At 40.3% G+C, this 20,293-nt stretch overlaps 1 long non-coding RNA gene across 6 annotated transcripts in view; it reads left to right on the top strand.

Moving 5' to 3' along the window:
* Window positions 1-95: 95 nt before the first annotated feature.
* Window positions 96-20,293, top strand: part of LOC309659448 — a 75,645-nt gene continuing 55,447 nt past the window's right edge. For 3 of the 6 annotated variants that reach the window (XR_014262810.1, XR_014262811.1, XR_014262812.1), the window contains exons 1-2: window positions 96-10,513; window positions 12,963-18,359. This is a non-coding gene — a long non-coding RNA (uncharacterized lncRNA). Of the gene's footprint in view, window positions 10,514-12,962; window positions 18,436-20,293 lie in introns of all 6 variants that reach the window. The other 3 variants (XR_014262808.1, XR_014262809.1, XR_014262813.1) reach the window with 3 other exon arrangements.

Here is a 20,293-nt window from a genome sequence, read left to right as displayed (position 1 = left end):
ACCCCCTCCCATCCCTCAGCCCCACCCTCTGCTGCGGGCTCGGCGCCCCTCCCCGCCCGCCAGGCTCCGCCCCTCCCAGCGGGCCCCGCCCACTCTGCCGGCCAGAGAGTGAAAGGGGGCAGTCAGGGGCGCCGCAAGAGCCGCCACGGCCGCTGTCCGTGCAGTCCCCTGTATGGCCGGCCTGCGGGGACGCGATTCGTAGTGCATACTACGATTTGGCGGATGAGTGTTTCACTCTCTGGTTTATTATTACTGTTATCGTTGTTGTTGTTATCTTCATTAGTTGTTTTGCCCTCCTGTAGCCGACTGGATGGTTCCATTGAGGCCAGAGGCGGTGGACAGGTAGCCCTCACCGCTGACCAGACATTCCCTGTAACTCCGATCCTACCTGTGGCCAGCACCTGCGCCACATGTCATTATAATATAGTGAACAAGTTGTGTGAATTTTGAAAGAAGAGATATTTATTTTTAACAGTTATTGTTAAATATAACACAAATATAGAAAGCCATATAAAACCAATGTACAACTTATGAATTATCCTGAGACATAACACCCTTATAACCACTCTTGAGATTTAACACCATGTGAAATGGTCTGGTTTAAAACATAAATCTCATCACTAGCTGGGGGGACTCAGCTTGGGAAGGTCCTCCCAAAATTGCCTTCCTTGTAACTGACACAGGAACTCATAGGCCACCTGCCCACAATCATGTGCTAAGAGCACATATGAAAAATGTGAAAAAGTGAAATTCTTAATTAAAAAGATAAATCAATAAATACATAAACATGTAAACAACTTAATAAATAAGTCAATCAGGAGACTGAACAGCATGAGTAAGGAGCACCTAGGGGTGGGAGGTAGGTGGGTATGTGAAGACTTAAAAATAGCCAGGGATTAGGTGGCCTGCAAGGATAGGTCCTGGACACCTAGCTGTCTTCACTCTGTGTCACTAGCACCTAGCACAGCACCAGGCATATAATAGGTGCTGTGTGTGTATTATAGTTCAAGGAAAGAAAAATATTATATATAAAAATATATAAATATAAATATATATAAATATATAAATATATATATATATATATATATATACAGTTGACCCTTGAACAAAGTTGGGCAGGTTACGGGTGTCTACCACCCACCCACCTCCCTTGCAGTGGAAAGTCCTCTGTACTGCTATCTCTACCTCAAAAACAAAGGAATTGATAAATGACTCACCTAAGGGCAGGAAGCTGAAAAAGTGGATAGAATCAGGACTCAAAACCCTAGTTGTTTTGACTCCACATACTGCAATCTCTAATCAAACAAAACTTTTCCCCACATTTAAAGATCTGTAACATGAAAATCCAAGTACCATATTTATTGAAAAATATCTGCATATAAATGGACCTGCAAAGTCCAAACCCTTGTTGTTCAAGGGTCAACTGTATAATCACCCAAAACATGCTTTGCCTACTGAACAATTTCATCCAGGGTCAGATCTTCCAATAGCTAAAATGATGTGCTCTGCCTTCATGCCTTAGAAAGAGGTCATTACACTTTAAACCTTATGCTGCTTTCCAGTTTAAAAAAAGCCCTTTCGTGTGCATTAGGGTATCTTACTTGAGACTTAGAGCAGTCATGTGAGAAAGGCAGGGCAGGACGGAAGGACTTTGCAAAAGTCACAGTGTAATGCATACCTGTAAGGAAGGGAAGTACACAATGAACTATACAACAATTTTAGTACTGCTGACCCTGCCAATCTCTGCTGGATTCCTGGTTTGCCTTGACAGTTTCATTACCTGAGTTTTTAACATTAGAGCTTTTTGGGCTCCTTTGCCATACATTTATATGCAGTATGACTTGAATTTATAAAGGACACAACATCTAACTTGAAATTTAATTCAGTACGACAGAGTCGGCATCTTTATCGTAAACACCTTGGCGAATTAGGGTGGAGAGCTGCCAATTCGCCATCGTTTATTGAGCATCCCAGCTCTGTGGTTTGGTGATGGAAAAACAAAGAATAGAAAATGAGTAAGACATCATTTTCGCTCTCAAGGGGTTTATGGCCGAATTAGGGAGAACGATTTGAAAATAAATGAGAGTTTAATTTATTTGGATGGTAGGGGAACATTCCTGAGCACAATTAATTCTATTAGGTGTAGGGAGACAGTATGGCAAGTTTTTCAGAGAAGAGAACATCTGATTTTTTTTAATTATGGAAAAAGATCAAATATTGCAAAAGCAGAGAGAATAATATGTGAACTACTATGCTCTCATTACTCAGCTTTAACAGTTACCATCCCATGGCCAATTTGTTCCATCTGTATCCTCACCTTCTCTTTCCCTCCCTGGATTATTTTGAAGCAAGTCACAGCAGCGTATTATTTCACCCATAAATATTTTACTATGTATCTCTAAAAACTAAGGTCTATGTTTAAAACCAACAAAATCATTTATCTTTAAAAATTAATGATTTCTTAACATCTAGTCAGTATTCAGGTTTCCCCAATTTTCTCATAAATGTTTTAAATAGTTTATTTCTTCAAGTCAGGATTCAGACAAGGTCCTCATATTGTATTTTTTAAAAATAATGCTTCTTTTTTATTTTTATTTATTTATTTTTAAATTTTAATTTAAATTAATTTTATTTTTTGGCTGCACCAAGCAGCTTGTGGGATCTTAGTTCCCCAACCAGGGATCAAACCTGGGCCCTTGGCAGTAAAAGCAAGGAGTCCTAACCACTGCACCTCCAGGGAATTCCCATCACATTGTATTTAGTGAAAACTCTTAAACATTTTTCTTTCTGTGCACTTCATATACTGAAGAAATCAACAGTTGGTCCTGTGGATTTTTCCACATTCTGCACTTTACAGATTACACCCCTGAGGTGTTGTTTAATGTGTTCCTCTACCCCTGTATTTCTCATAAACAGATAATACAACTAGCGACTTGATCAGTTTTAGGAAAATACAATCCATAATAAAGAGAAAAGTCAATCAATCAAAAACAAACCCAGGACTGTCATAGATGTTAGTATTAGCAGATAAAGACATTAAAACTGTTACTCTAATTGTGTTTTAAATGTTCAAAAAGTTAAGCAGAGACATGAGATTCATAAAAAGACCCAAATTGTACTTCTAGAGATGAAGACAACAATGTCTGAATAAAAATACACTGGATAGATTAGTGGCAAATTAGATATTGCCAAAGAAAAGATTAGTGAACTTGAAGTCACACCAATAGAAATTTCCAAAATGAAGCATACATAGGAAAAAAAATTTTTTGAAAACATAAAGAGAATCAGTGAATTGTGGGACAATGTTAAGTGGCCTAACATATGTAAATGAAGTCTCCAAAGGAGAGAGATGGCGACAAAAAATATTTGGATAAATGATGGCCTAAAATTTTCAAAATTGATGAAAACTATATACTCACAGATCTAAGAATTTCAACACATCCAAACACAAAAAACCATAAAGAAAGCCACATGAAGGCACAGCAAAATCAAATTACTCAAAATCAGTAATAAGGAGAAAAATCTTAAAAGTAGCAGGAGAAAAGAGGCATGTTATATATAGAGGAACAAAGAAAGGATGACAGCAGATCTCTTGTTAGGAACAATGCAAGCAAGAAGATAGTGAAATAACATCTTTAAAGTACTGAAAAGAACTATCAATCTAGAATTATATTCTCATCTCAAAAATGAAGGCAAAATAAAGACTTTTTCAGATGTGCAAAGTCTAAAAAAATTAATCATAGACCTGTACTACAATAAATGCTAAAGGAAGTCCTCCATGCATAAGGAAAAATGGCACCAAATGGAATTATGGATCTACAGAAAGGAAGGAAGAGCAAAAAATAGTAACTGCATTATAAATACATAAAATCTTAAAGTTATTATTAAAATCTCTTTAAAAGATGTTTTATTATTTAAACAAAAAATACAATGTATTATGGGTATGTTTGCCAGATAAAATATGGGGTGCCCAGTTAACTCTGAATTTCAAATAATTGTTACCTTTTTAGTGTTTCAAAACATTGCATGGAACATTCTTATTTAATGAAGTTATTTGTTATTTATCTGAAATTTAGATTTTACTTGGTGTCATTCATTTTTATTTGCTATATCTGGCAACCCAATTTTGAGGTTTATAACGTATGACAAAAACAGCAAAAAGGCTAAGAGAGGAAATAAAAGTATGCTGCTGTAAGTTTCTTATACTGTATGGATACATGAAGTGGTACGATTTCACTCAAATTTAAATTTTGATAAGCTAAAGATTCATACTATAAACCCTAAAGCAACTACTAAAATAACCAGACAATAAGAGCTAACAAAGCAACAAAGGAGTTAAGATGTAAACATAGAATTTTTAAATTAATCCAAAAGAACATACAAAAAGAGGAGAAAGCAACAAATAATCTATTGGAAAGGTAGAAAACAATTAACAAGATGATAGACTTTAACCAAACCATATCAATAATCACATTAAATGTAAATGGATTGAACACCCCCAGTTAAAAGGAAGAGACTGGATTAAAAAGAAGACACAGCAGTATGCTGCTTACAAGGAATGCACTTTAAATACATAGACACAAATAGGTTAAAAGTAAAAGGATGGAAAAAGATTTACTATGCAAACAAAAGAAAAATTAATCAGAAGAAAAGATTTCAGAGCAAAGAATATTACCAGAAGTAAAGAAGGTCATTTCATAATAATAAAGGGGTCAATTCATCAAGAGGACATAACAATTCTAATGTTTATATACTTAATATAATAGAGTTTTGAAATACATGAAGCAAACATAGAAATAGACAAATTCACAATCATAGTTGTAGATTTCAAACCCTTCTCCTAGTAACTGGTAGAACAAGTAGACAGAAAATTGGCAAAGATATAGAAGACTTGAATAGCACTATCAAGCAGCTTCACCTAATTGACATTTGTAGGACACTCCATCCAATAAAATAATTCACATACTTTCTAGATACACATGGAATACTTACCAAGATAGACCAGATTTTGTACTGTAAAACAAAGCTCAATACATTTAAAAGTATTCAAGTCATACAAAGTATGTTCTCTGACCATGGTGGAATTATACCAGAAACCAGTAACATATCTAGAATTTAGTGTACTCCCTCCTCTTTCCCCTAACTCCCAAACCTGCTCTTCCCCCCATGTTTCTTGCTCATCTCCATCAAGGTCCCATTATCCACTCAGTTACATAAGCCAGAAAATTTTTTTTTTGAACATAAGCCAGAAATACTTAATTCCTCCTGCTTCCTCATCTCTCTTGTGGAACAAATCTCCAAATTCTGCTGAGTTTTCTTTCAAACTGTTTCTCAAATCTGTTTGCTCCTCTCTGCCTCTATTACTGCTGCCTCAGCCATCAGTGGTTCAGATCATCTCCATCTCTCTTTGTGGGCCTGAATCAGCCACCTAACTGGTCCCTCTGCCTCCCACCTTGCCCTGCTTTAACTCGCCTTCCACATATGGCTGAGCGTAGTGAACATTCTATCATATTCTTATAGTTTCTTAGCATCTGTGAATAGCTTTCCTTTATTTGGGCAATCTCCACCGTTAGGAGTTCTGACTCCCAGGTTGAAACCAGAACTCACTTTCCCCACTTTCTTTGCAGCTATGGGAGGGTATGACCTAGGCTCAGTCAGATGTACCACACAAGATTTTAATTAGAAGAGCACAATATGAAGAAGCAGGACATCTACAACAGAATAAAGTCATTAGATATATGTGCAGAAGTTTCTTGAGACATTGTTTCCTTGCAGGGGGAATGTGATTACTTGGGGAAATCTGAAAAGTTTGAAGTTTGTGTTTGATTTTCTTTTTTGTTTTTCTTTTTGTTTTCTCCCTCCTTCCCACCCTCCTTCCCTCTCTTCCTTCCTGTGACAATTTTATTGAGACATAATTCACAGACCATATAATTCACCTATTTAAAATGTGAAATTCAGTATTTTTTGTATACTCACAGAGCTGTGCGATCATCATCGAAATTAATTTTATTTTTTAATTTTTTATTTATTTTAATATTTATTTATTTATTTTGGCCACACTGGGTCTTAGTTGCAGCATGCGGGATCTTTTCGTTGCAGCCTGTGGATTTCTTAGTTGCAGCATGCGTGTGGGATCTAGTTCCCTGACCAGGGATCGAACCTGGGCCCTGCATTGGGAGCACGGAGTCTTACCCACTGGACCACCAGGGAAGTCCCCTGAGTTAGAATTGTTACATACAATAAAATCTACCCCTTTGAGTGTATAATCCTATGAGTTTTGACAAATGTTTGCAGTTGTGTAACCACCACTACAATGATCAAGGAATAGAATATTTCTATCAACCCTCCAAATGCCCTTGTGCCACTCCTTTATAGTCAATCCCTCTCTCACTGCCTACCCCGCCACTCAGCTCCAGCTCCTGGCAACCACTGACATCTGTGTAATTCCCTGGAGGGTCACCCAAATTGCTGTGTATGTCATTACTTTGTTCCTTTTTCTTGCTGAGTAGTATACCATGGTATGGATATACTCCAGTTTATTTGACTATTCACCTGTTGAATGACATCTGAGTTGTTTTCAGTTTGGGGTTATTAAGCAAAAAGCTACTAGGAACATTCCTGTATAGGTTTTTGTGTGAGCATATGTTTTCATTTCTTTGTGTAGTGATATGTCTTTGTGATTTAAATTTTCATTTCCCTAATGGCTGATGACATTGAGCATCTTTTCATATGCTTACTTACCATCTGTATATCCTTTTTGGTGAAACGTCTGTTCATGTCTTTTGCCCATTTTCTAATTAGATTGCTTATTTTTTCACTGTTGAGTTTGGGATTTTTTTGTATATTCTAGTTAGTAGTCCTTTGTTGGACATGAGGTTTGCAAATATTTTCTCCCAGTCTGTAGTGGCTTGTTTTTTCTTTCTCTTAATAGAGTTTTGGGTTTTTTTAGAGCAAAAGTTTCTAATTTTATTGAGGTCTAATTTATCAATTTTTCTTTTTTGGATCATACTTTTGGTTTTAAGTCTAAGAACTATTCACTTAGTCCTAGATCCCGAAGATTTTGTATTGTCTTTCAAAAGTTTTATGGTTTTATGTTTTACATTACATCTATGATTCATTTTTAGTTAATTTTTACACAGAATGTGAATTTTAGGTTAAGGTTATTCCTGCCTGCCCCCCCCCCACCCCCATGTATGTCCAATTGCTACAGCACCATTTGTTGAAATGGTTATCCTTCCTACACTGACTACCTTTTACATGTTTGTAAAAAATTGGTTGGGCATTCCAGTAACAAGGAGTACACCTAGTGTCCAGAATGTGGTTTCTAATATCATTCTCCAATAAAAGGAATAGGGCTCCTTAGAGAAATTGTTGATTCTAGGGCTGTGGCAGGAAATATATAAGATGATACTGGAGAATCTTATAGTATCAGAAAGTAAGGAAGTGATTAAAAAACAAAACAAAACACATTGATGGGGGTACGTCAAAGGTGCACAGGAACCAACTGGAAGAGTTCCCAGTGGCCAAAGTTGGAACAATTTGAGCAAGAAAATAAATAAAGTAGTATTGGATTAAAGCTCAAAGTACAAAATAAATACCCATGATTCCATACTGAGGTAAATGATTGAATAATAAATAAATAGGAGAGAATAGACAAATCCCCCATACAGAAGAATTCCAAATAATTGATGCAGATATTTTGACCTCAAGGAGGGGAACATAACTCCTCACTCTTTGGGTGTGATCTGTGCATGGTGACTTCCTTTCAAAGAGTACAGTCTGGAAATAGGAGGAAAGCAACTTTACAGTGGAGAAATCTGACAAACACTAGCTCAGCCAGGTGATCAAACACAACATCAACAGTCATAAATCATGCTGATAATATGCACTTTTGATATGAGGTGATAAAAATAACACTTTACTTCTGTTATCTTCCTCCTAATAACCATTACCACAGTCTTATCGGGAGAAAAACATCAGACAAATTCCAATTTGGGGGCATCTTACAAAATATATGACCTGTACTCCTCAAAGCTGCCAGGGTTGTGAAAACAAGGAAAGTCTGCGAAACTGCCACAGCTAAGAACAGCCTAGGAAACATGACAACCAAAAACTAAGACAATCTGAATACACTATGATCATTAATTAATAATAATGTGTCAATATTGGTTTCCTCATTGTAACAAATGAACCATCCTAACGTAAGACATTAATTATAAGGGAAACTGGGTGCAGAGTATATGGGAACTCTTTGGACTATCTGCTTAATTTTTCTGTAAATCAATGGAGAAGTGAAACTTGGCTGTAAAAGCTTCTATTCTATTTATTTCTACATTCATTCCCAGGGTTGTAAGGACACCCAACTGAATTAACATCAGTTTCTTGGAGAAGATGTGGGTCTACCATATATTCCAGATTGGGGTTATCAGGACACAGGGCACTGGATCTAGGGTAACCTAGGTTATTCCTCCTGAACCATCTGTTTGTTTGTTTGTTTGTTTTTAACCGAGAGACTCTCTAAGCCCATGCCTTTAACCTGTTTCATACACTAGTGAATTGCATAGTCCCTAGGCATAGCTAAAGTTATATCTTTACCCCCTCCTCCTTTTTTTCACCAAAGTCTTTTTCAAACGTTTTTGAATTTGGGTTGATGGGAAGGAACTGTACCCTCCAACTACTCTGCAACTGCCTTATGAAAGGATTCTGCACCTTTTTCCCCTTTGGCAGTTTATGAAGCCTATGGATCTCTTCTGAGAATAGTGTTCTAAAATCTATTTCATAAAATACATAGGATCACAAAGGAAACCAAGTATTGAAATACAGTTATCAAAATATTAAAACAGATGTGCAGTATATTTCTATACACTTCTTTATTAACAGGTTAACTATTAAGATCTAGTGACAAATTTATTTGCCATCACAATTTCAAAGTAACAATGAACAAAAATGGTATTTCAAGATACTGGCAGCAGCCATAAAGCTAATTGAAGATATCTGTGAATTCTACTGGTGACAAAGTCATTGGTGGTGTGAAACTGCTCTGGTATATTGCCTCCATTCATTATTGAAGGAAATGCTAGATTTTCAGTTAGAAGTTGGTGAAAATAAAGAGGCAATTTTTTTTCCTTCCTCTGAGTTCATGGCTTAATGGAATCCCATTTCTGTTCTGTGAGATTCTTCACCCTTTCCACATTTTACTTTATTTGTCTCATCTACCAGCATTTTCTGTTCATTTTTATTAACCCCTCTGGGATGAGTTTCAGAAGGAGACTGAAGGGGGCGAGGGATATCAGTGAGTACAGACTTGCCTCCTGGAGTGGATGCCTCCCCCCCAGCCCCCCACCCCCAAGCCTAGCTGGCTGCTACAAGCAACTCCTCAATCGTAAATACCAGCCCTAGTCACAGAGGGCTTGGACTCTGCGTTGGTTTCCCTATGCGCCTTGTTGACTTACCCACAAGACCTACCCACAGCAAGTTGTTCTCTCCTTATCCTCCTGAAACTTGTCCTGTTGGAAAAGTGTTTTGACTCAGACATCCTGAATCTGGGCAGGCCCTTTGAAATGTGTGAGAATGTGTTTTCCAGTTCCAGCCTCTATAGATCCTAGAAGGCAAAATAGAACCACACATTTAAATACCACCAATAAAGCAGAACACTGAAGAATTTGCTATGGAAAATGAGCCCTCAAGGATATAAGTAATATATTGCCAGTACTGTGAAGTTAAACAATGAAGGCAATTATTTTATTAAAGTGGGGACAACTGTTTAGCCTCTGCAACATTCTTCTGTCTTCAGTTCCAGTGCCTGGAGACCAGCAGTACAGTGGGACTCTCCGTGGTGAGAATGAGATGTGTTTTCTGCCTTTGGTGACACTGCTGTTTTTACAGTGCTTTTCTTGCTCTGGGACTCTTGTTGATTTCTGCCCTAGAGGTCGAGGGCAGACATGTTCCAGCTCTCCTGACGAGTTGCCAGGGGACTGGGAGTGGACTGGATTCTGGCCACGGCCATTTACTCTTGAAGAAATTAGAAACCAGCGGGATATGGCTCTGCTTATCCAGAAGGAGTAAGAAATAAACTAGCATGTGACAAGGGCAAGGAAGTTTATCTTCATCTAGACAAACTTTTATTTTTATAGGTCTATAGAGGGGATAAAAATGAAGACCAGGAGAGAAGATATGGCTGGTAGTAAAACAAGAGAGGAGGGGGAGAGAGAGAGAGGTAAGGCAAGTTTCTGTCCAGTAAAGGTTGTTTTTTATGTAGACTTAGTTTTCTTCCCCCTTATTCTCTCTCACAGTTCTTTTTTCTTAAATTAAGAAATTTTAGAATATATAAAGCATACAGAAGGGCAGAGTTCATTACATAATAAACATCCATGGAGTCACCACCAAGATGGGACAAATGTTACAGATACCTGAAAGGAGAGGGAAGCTCTGATGAGCCAAGAAAGACGCCCAAAGAGAAAGAGTCACCGTTAACCATCTTCCTGGCTCAGAGAGTGTGAAGCCACCCAGCCAGGTAAGAACTGTTCTATCCCCTTCCTCTCCTTGCTGCTAACCCCCTACCATATGGGAGGAGAACAAAACAGCAGATGTTTAGTGGGTGAAGAAGAAAGCTAGGGAGAGTGTAGAGCACAAGACCCTATTCCCCTTTCCTACTGCAGGCTGCCAGCCCCCGGGGCTGGTGGAGGGGAGAAGGTTTACCACTAAGTGAAGTTGTGAGTTTTGATTATTTCAGGAGATTATGTATTCTGATTGTTAAACTGAGACTGTGTTTGTGACTTAAAATGACTGTGGGATTGTTCATTATTTAAGAGGGAACAGAAAAGCCTTGGGACTCACAGAGTTTTTGTTCAGGAACAGGGAAGGTGACTTCCACTGGATAAATGTGTAAAGGAAACAGAGGGAAACAAAGCCAAGTTGAATTTCATTGCCAGGTGTCATACTTATTCCACATACCACATGGAAAGCATTTTACCAAATCTAAGGTGCCATCGATACTAAGGCAAACTATAATTTTATATGCCACTAAGAATGAAAAAAAAATTGCTACACATGATACATCAAAATTAAGGCAAAAGTCAATGATGAACAAAATACCAAGCATTAAATAGACAGGATCAGGAGTACTGATTTTTCCTTTTGCCTCAGGCTTCAATATGCCTTGGTATGGCATTGTGACTGACGTTTATCTAAAAATGTGATATTTTGTTCATCCTTTTTTGGCATTAATTTTATTTTTGAAAATATTCATTAAGATATATTTATCTTGATTTGTTTTTTTTTGGCCGTGCCTTGCGGCTTGCAGGATCTTAGTTCCCCGACAAGGGATCAAACCTGCTACCCCTGCGATAGAAGCGTGGAGTCTTAACCACTGGACCACCAGGGAAGTCCCTATGTTGATTTGTGAGAGTTTTGGCTCTCAGTTAAAATTTTCATCTCATGAATGGATAAAGAAGATGTGGTACATATATACAATGGAATATTACTCAGCCATAAAAAGGAATGAAATTGGGTCATTTGTAGAGACGTCGATGGATCTAGAGACTGTCATACAGAGTGAAGTAAGTCAGAAAGAGAAAAACAAATATCGTATATTAACGCATATATGCGGAACCTAGAAAAATGGTACAGATGAGCCAGTTTGCAGGGCAGGTATAGAGACACAGATGTAGAGAACATGCGTATGGACACCAAGGGGGGAAAGTGGTGGTGGTGGTGTGATGAATTGGGAGATTGGGATTGACATATATACACTAATATGTATAAATTACTATATGTATATGTAATTAGTGTATTATGTATACACTAATATGATAACTAATAAGAACCTGCTGTATAAAAAATAAAATTAAATTAAAAAAAATTTTCATCTGAGACAAGTGCCTCACTCATCTTACCTGCTTCGCTCGGTTCCTCTGGGGTAGAAAACAAAGAAGAAGAAGGGAAGAAAGAAAGAAAAAAAAGAATGAAAGATCCTTTTGCTTATTTTCTTGCCCAAGTAATTATAAGTGGGAGAAATAGTTTCATAAATTTCTCAAACAGACATCTCATTAAAATTCTGGCTGGAAAATATCAGAGATGGTCTGATAGCCCCAGATAACACTGAGGAGAGGAGCTCTAATCTCTTTGAGAAGACTCCAATTTACTGCCTGGATGACAAAAGTCCACAATAACCCACTAAACTGGTGCTTTCACTGCTGCTGATATTAAAGTAGGAAGCAACGTTCTTGTGTTTATTTCCTCATTCCTGCTATTTAAGGAAATTCCCTCTAGTTCCAATGAAAGTGTAAGAAGAGATTTATGACACCTGTGTGTAATGATAATACCTGGTTTACAGGTCTCTACCATTTCCATCATCTCACTTAATTCTCGTAATATTTCTTATTCAATTCTCAAAAACTACCACAGGGGGTAGGCAGGGAAGGTATTGTCTTATTTTATGGACGAGGTATCAGTCTCATTTTTCAGGTGAGGCTGACCTAAATCACATGATGAACTGCTATGGAATGGGAACGAGTACCCTGATCTTTCTACTTCAAGGACAGTCCCTTTCTTTTAGTGTCGTATGTCCCTGAAGACACACGGAGAGACACTCTTAAGTGGCCGTGTTTGAGGGATTGCAGCTATAATCTGAGCTGGTTAGCAGCTGATCTCCCTGAGGCTATCTCCAGTCTCCTATTGCTGTTTCATATTAAACAGGTTTGGGAGTGAGTCATTTGGCTGGCACAAAGCAGCAAAGTGATTGCTTCAGCCCTGCTTGGAAACTCCCTTTGCCTGGGGGAAGCAAACTCAATGCAAACCACAGCTATAATATTGCAGCTGCTCTGGGGCTGACTTTGTGTTTCACTTACATAATTTCAGGCTCCGTTGAGCATTCACCCATTTTCTCCTTCCATGTTTACGTGATTTGGTACAGTGTTCTTTTATGCTAACACCCCGGTTTACACACGGTTTCCTTTGTTTAGGTGATATTGGAGTAGAAAGGAAGACACGCCCTATCCACAGAGCTCTTAGTCAGAAAAGGAAAGGAAGCCCTCAATTAGCCCAAGTGGGCTGCTGGCTGCCTGACACCCAGGTAAGCCTTAGAGGTGACAGACTTTTGATCAGTCCGAGGAGGGAATTTGTATTTCTGCTTCTTCTTGTCCAGGACTGAGGCATAGGTTGCTCTTGGTAATCAATTTGGGAGCTAGAAAATATCCCCTCCTAAGCTCCATTGACCTTACTGATGAGAGAGCACATATCTTTCTTGAGCTAGAGGTAAACTAGGTGACCTCTTCCTCAGTTGCCACCCCCGTGCCCTACAGAGAGGTGTGACACAGCGCTCAGCAATGTTTTATTGTGTTATTTTATGTTAAATGACTGTTTTCCCTATTGGACTCTGAGCGTCTAGAGAGGAGGGGCCATGTCTTATACTGTAATCCCCTGAAAGCTGGGCCACCTTGCATCCAGTTTTATCATTGTGCGGCATCCAAGAGTAAAACACGATTCCAACTGCAAAGAAGTTCATAAAATCTCCAAGAGACCATGGGCAGAAATTACAATCTCACACACACACACACACACCCTGTACTATTCTGGCCTTTGCAGGTCTGTCTCCCCAGGCCCATTCATTGACCCACCTGCTCCCAGTTTTCTCACCACCTCAACTCCAGCCTCATTCAGTTCCTTCTCTCTCTCTCTCTCTCTCTCTCTCTCCATCTCTCCTCTTACCCTTCCCTCTCCCTCCCTCCCTTCCTCAGCTCCTTTGGATCTCTGCTCTCCTCTCCTCTGATCATCTCCGGCTCAATTCTTTATTATATCATCTCCCCTCAATTCTTTCAGTCTTCTTTCTCACCCATTCTCCTGATCAACACAGCACAGCTCCAGAAGTGGAGTATGTGAACAGAAGCCTCCAAAAAAGAGCTGGGAGTGAAGGGGAGGAGGGGGCTGTGAATACACGTATGTTAATATTTTTGTCCCTGTCATAGTCATCTTTGTTTCCTCAGCACTTAGCTCTGCATTTAGCACATATTAGGTTTTCAGTAAATGATCCATGAATGAATGAAAGATTATTAGCCTTTACCCCAATGTGCCATCAAAGCTGTTCATGAGCACCACCCCTTTCAAGGAGAGACTGAGAGACCAGTAGTTTTTGTCCCATAAATCGGTGGGATTTGGCTATAACTTTTTGGCTGTTTTTAATCTTGCCGGCAGAGGTGCCAGGCTCCCTGTAGCCATCCTGCATCAGGAGGGGGCTAATTCCTCCCAAGCCCTCTTGTGCTTGGGTGCCCAGGTCACTGGCTTCCTAGGTGGTGTGTGGCGGTAGAAAGCCTTCTCCTGGTGGGGCAATGAATTGGGAGATTGGGACTGACATGTATACACTAATATGTATAAAATGGATGACTAATAAGAACCTGCTGTATAAAAAAATAAATAAAATTCTAAAATTAAAAAAAAAAAGTTAAAAAAAAGAAGAGAAAAAAAGAAAGAAACCCTTGCTGTGGCATGCCTGCCAGGTATATGGGGCCTGCTTCACACCTTGATCCTGCCAGTCCTGTTTCCTAAGACAGGGCCCATGCTCCTATCTCCCCTGGGCCTCAGTGAACAGAATGCTTCAACACACCTCTTCTACCCGGTGCCCCTCACTCTTTTGACCCCAGTTCTTTGAGTGGGTTCTTCCTGTGGCCCCTCAACCTTGGCCTGTACCTGGGCTGAGTCTGTTGCTTTAGGCTCAGATTTCTGTCTTTTATTGTTGATCTCTGCCTGACTTACCTCTACATCCATCTCTGGAATTTTGCCCTGCAATTTCTTTTCCTTTTTACAATCTCCTGGCAACCATTTTCCTAACCCTTTGATGGATGCAAACGTTGACAGTCTTCTTATAAGATTGTGGGTCTCAACTCTAGAGAGCCATGGCTTGAAGTGGAGAAGGAAGAAGAAAACAGTGCCTGCTATCTGAACAGTAAGGCCCACCTGTTATGGCCAAAGCTTCCTGCAGAGACTTGATCTGAAGGTTAGTATTAATACACTTTGGCAAGAATATTGGATATGAGTGACTTTTCATAGTTTGACGTTAAGAAGTGTTTCTACATTATGATAAAAGAAGAAAAGTGATATAAGATGCATGGAGAGTTAGGTTGAAATGGCAATAATTCCCTGAAGACATTATGACAATTCTTTAAAAAGACAAGGCACCAGGATAGTGCTGAGAGGGGAAACATTTGTTGGATAATAAAATTTTAATTTGTTCCTGGATAGAATCCTCTGAGTTCTACTGCTCCAACACTGCTCAAAATCCAACTGGGAGGTGAATTGGCTCTATTTAAATCCAAGTAGAGTTTACCTATAGGCCTCTGACTTTTGTTCAGACTTACTAGTCATTAAATATTAGCCAGAGCCCTGTGGAAAAGTTTAAGATTACCTGGATAATGTCAATCCTAGTAGAAGTGTTATTTTATTAATATTTATTTTACATAGAACACTGTTCATTGTTTTTAGTGTTTCATTTATAAATAAGCTTGCCTATTCTCAGGGGTTTCTATCTCTGAATGGACCGATAAAAGATAGTGGTAAAATACTGGTTTAATGGACAGCACATAGGGCCCAAGTAGGTGAGACAGATGGTTCTATAAAATAGAGGAACCCATGGGTTAGCACGCTAAAGGAGGTCAAAGAGAAGTTGTCTTAAAAGAGGGAACTGGAAAATGGACTGGTAATGGTTTTTGGTGGGATATTGGACTTTAAGTTGGCAGAATTGAAATAGCTCTGGATAATGATTACGTTCAGGGTGAAGCCACAGGAGTGGCTGGTGAAGAGAGAGGAGGTGAAAGTCACCTGTAACCTTGGCAAGACTTGGGGAAGAGAGTTAGACTGAGGTCCAGTGAATGTGGAGGGAGTGACCAAGAGAAGGATAGATGACAATGATGGCCACAACAGAGGGTAGAGAGTTTTTCTAACTGAATGAAGAACAAGTGTTTGGATATGGTCATAGGGAGCCAGAAGATACAAATATGTTCCTTTTCCCAAATAGCCATGGGGTGTGTGAAGAATGGAAGAATAAAACATCCTCACTCCCGGGGGCCTGTGGGAAAGGCAGTATCCTTCAGCAAGTGCTGTGTTTCAGTTTAGGAAGGAGGGAAAAGGAGCCCAAGGAAAGGCTTACATTGTAGAGAAGGGAGTTTGTCAATGAATGAGGGTTCCAGAGGGCCAGTGGAAAAGGTGGGGTTGTGGGGAGGGAAAAGTAAGAGGATAAGCCAGGGGAGGTTGGAGGTAATAGTAACAGAAAAAGACAGGCCATCAGAGGGGCTAGTATTCAGGGTGGCAGCAAAGCTTGCCAGTAGTGGAGAGATAGGTAAAGCTGAATTAATTAGCCTGGAGCATCTGTTTGGGCCTCTGGCATAAGGGGTTTCTAAGCCCATGCAGAGAGGGTGCCAGGTGGTGTCCGAGGCTAGGTGCTGCCCACCCTCTTGGTCTTGTCAGCAACAAGAGGCCTCTGCCCAGGGCACCAAAGGGTTGCAACATGGCTGTACGGTTGTTTGTGTTTCTGCATGAACCAGCCTCAAATAAAGAGGGTAGAATTGTTAGACCTGAATCAAAGGAATAGAACTGTACATGCTCCCAGGCCTTTGAAGTGCCTCTAATCATGGGTCCTGACAAATTAGCTAAGCCTCTCCTCATGTTGGTGACACACCCTCAACCCTGGTGTCCCCTCAGAAGCCTTGGGCCTCAGCCACAGGGTCTTCAGGTTTAGGAGAGAGAAGAAATCAGCATCTAAACTCCTTGGTCAACCCAACTTGACCAGGTGACCAGAAAATAAAGCTACTCCCAAGAGTTTTCGTCATGATAACAGTGGGTCTCCCCAACACTGCTTCCCTTTGCTAGGGTGACCACACCTCACCCAACCCTGTACTGGGTAGGGGGCCAGTTGCTGGGGATTTAGGTATGAAGCTGGGAATTTGGTCCAAGAGGGAAAAACTGTAAATTCAGGTTTTGGGAAAATTGATATTAAATTAAGATAGGAAAAGCAGCAAGATAAATGCAGTGCTGAATTGGTGAGTGGCTGATCTAATCTTTATGTAACTCAGATGTCAGCTGTAGTCACCCTGCCCCTTAGTATCTGTTAGGATTGGCTCAAGCCCATCCTGGGGAAGTTCAGCGCCCTCCTCGGGTTTCTGCACAGCCCCTCCTGCTGTGATTCCCAACTTTGGCTGAGTTCTCCACCCCCAAGTGGACCTAGTCACGGGATCTAGCTCCTTTTCCTCGGTTCCCTCCTAAAGCACTACTCATAGAAGTTAGCAGCACGTTGGAGAGCTTCTGGTGGCCCACCATATCAGCGCTAGACAGTGGGTGACACAGAGTTAACATCAGATAGGCCTGTTTGAAAAATCCCCTTCGCCTTTTCTCCCAGCTCCCAGATTCCAGACTTCCTACTGCATTGCCTAAGCCTCTTTTTCCTCCCCTCTCTCCCATCTCCTTCCTCTTTCACTCTCTCCCACTCCAAGTCCCTTTTTTTTTTTTTAAGCAGAGATGTTTATCTGCTTCCTTGTTAACTCCTGCCAGCCCCTGTCCCAGGGCTCACCCTTTACCACCACCTGGCTTTTCAAGGTATTTTCCTAAACAAAGTAGTTGCTTCTCTAAGAGGAATTCTGCAGAAAGCTGGCTAAAACATTTTCCTTACTTCTCTATTTTTATTGCCCCTATTGAAAGACACCTGGCTCCCAGAGTCTACAATGGGGCTTAATGTACAGGTACATTTTAAGTGGTTCCTGATATGATGGGCAGAGGAGGGGTTATTAGCGCTGGGCTGTTCCCGTGACCTTCTCAACCAGGGCTTGGCTCTTACACGTTCTCAATTTTGGGCCCCCTTAGCGACTTCTCTCATGGGAACTTCCAGACCACCTGTGTGCTTACTCTTGGAAAATGCATCAGCTTGTCTTTTATTCACTCTCTTTCAGGTAGCAGACTGGTCCTCCCTCAGTTTTCTCTCTCTCTCTTTCTCTGAACTCCTAGCTCAATGATATCTTCCTCCTTTCTCTCCAGGAGGACAGACACAAAGCAGCTCTTTGTTTAAGGCTTGAAAACTCAGTGTCTCTTTTCACCTAATTGGAAGGAAGTATTTTTCCATTCACTTCATTTTCTCATTGGAAATTTTGCTAACTGGAGCTGAGGAGCTTAGTTTGCACACTGAGTTGTTCATTAATTAACAGCCTCCAGGCCAGGTTGTCCTTATCAGTACTTAATATCTAACTCAGCACTGGCTAAACCAGAAAGAGTGCCGGAAATTGCTGGTAGCTGCTGCTATGCTGGGAAAGGACCTCTAAGGTGGTAGCAGCTCTCTTTTCTGGGCTGGAAGCTATTCTGAAGACTAAGACTCTCCAAGGACTGTAAGCTGAAGTGTTTGGGGATCCTTAACAGAGATCAGGGATGGCCACCACTTTGCCAGTTTCTTGTAATGATGAAGTAAGACAAATACCTCAAGATTCTAAGAGACAGAAAATAGTCAAAAGAGGTTTTTACAAATTATTTTTTCCAACAAGTCCTTTCTATTTTCTACTCAAGAAAGCACTAAGTAATTGCCAGATATTGCCTCACTGGTTTCTCCATCCTCTGCTGTCTGGTTGTGATAGGCAGAATTTTGGCCCCCAGATTTTTGCTCCCTGCTATTACTCCTGTGGTTATGCTATATTAATTGGCCAAAGAGACTTTGCAGATGTAATTAAGGTTACTAATCAATTGACCTTAAAATAGGGATACTATCTGAGTAGGTTCAGTGTAATTATGTGAGCCCTTAAAAGCTGAAGGCAGAAGGGCAAGGCAGAGAGATTCCAAGCATGAGAAGGATTTAATGTGCTGTTGCTGGCTCTGAGATAGAGGGGCCATGTGCAAGGACCAGGGAGAGGCCTTTCAGAGCTAAGGGTAGCTGACAGTCAGAAGAGAAACCTTAGTCCTACAACAGCAAGAGACTGAATTTTGCCAACAACCTGAATGAGCTTGGAAGTGGATTCTTCCCCAGAGCCTCCAGAAAGGAATGCAGCCTGGCTGACACCTTAACTTAAGGCTTGTGAGACCCTAAGCAGAGAACTCGGTTGACTTATGCCATATGCAGACTTTTGACCTACAGAAACTGTGAGACATATATGTGTTGGCTTAACCTTCAAAGTTTGTGGAAATTTGTTGCAGAAATAGAAAATGATTACATGGGGTTTCTGTTTTTTGTTCAAAAGCTGTGAGCAGTGGAGACTAATTTCTTAGGAGGAGCTGACTAAGCAAGGGTCTTCATGGCAAGGTTCTGTGGGCAGACTTGGTTACCATGCTCAAAGGGGCGAGGTGGCTTGGCCTCTTGTTTTATAATCTAGATCTGTGCAGTCCAATATGGTAGTCACTAGCCATAGATGGCTTAAACTGAAATTTAAATGAATTGAAATTAAATAAAATTTAAAATTCAGTTCCTCAGTTGTATTAGCTGTGTTTTAAGTGTTCGATACCCCTATGTGGCTAATGGCTACTGAATTGGAAGTCACAAATACAGAACATTTCCTTTATTGCAGAAAGTTCTATTGGACGGTTCTGGTCTAGATGATTAACAGTGATGACATTCAACTGCAACTGTTCTTTTTCTCATTTGGGGCACTGAGAAGTAGGATCCCTCTCCTCTTTCGTAGAATTATCACAAAGTAGATGCATGCAAATTTCTCCCAACTGCAGCAAGAAATGGATGAAGTTTGTGAAAACTTTCATGTCTCTACTTTCCTTATCACTTGCATAAATTATCTCCTGGAGATAAAAAGCCCTGGACTTTCAGTAGAACACTTTAAGTATACCAACGACAGGGTATTAGGCATCACTTCTTTCCGGATGAAGGAGGGGTTACTGTGAGACAGACGGCCAGAAGGCCCCTGGCTCTGACTGCAGGATTTTCTAAGGGTCTCCTGTATAGTAAGACAAGGTAGCTGCTGGGGCAGGCCAATAAGGTACCCCCTGAAACAAATAAACCCCAAAAGGCTATAGCTGTTAGACTGTCCTCCTTCTGTTGGTTTCCAATGCCCCAAAAGGACACTAACCTAAAGGGGAAAAAGAGCCTTATTCTCTCAGGAGACTGAAGCATCTTCTGCCTCAGGCTCAAACAACAAAAGCTGAGCCATAAGACTTCGTGGCAAAACACCCTTGTAACTGGTGGTTGTGGACTAAAGCTTGCAGGTGATGCAGTTGGAGAGGTATGGTACAAGCCAAGGGAAAGGACCTAGCTTTGGGGTTAGAAGACCTGACTCTGAATCCTGTATCCATATTGCTTGTTACCCTGAGCTAGTTAATGAACCTT

The sequence above is a fragment of the Balaenoptera physalus genome (genome assembly GCF_965194825.1).
Source record: "Balaenoptera physalus genome assembly, chromosome: 4".
NCBI lineage: Eukaryota > Metazoa > Chordata > Mammalia > Artiodactyla > Balaenopteridae > Balaenoptera > Balaenoptera physalus.
The sequence above is the reverse complement of the archived record's forward strand: the minus strand, read 5'-3'. Positions and strand labels throughout refer to the sequence as shown.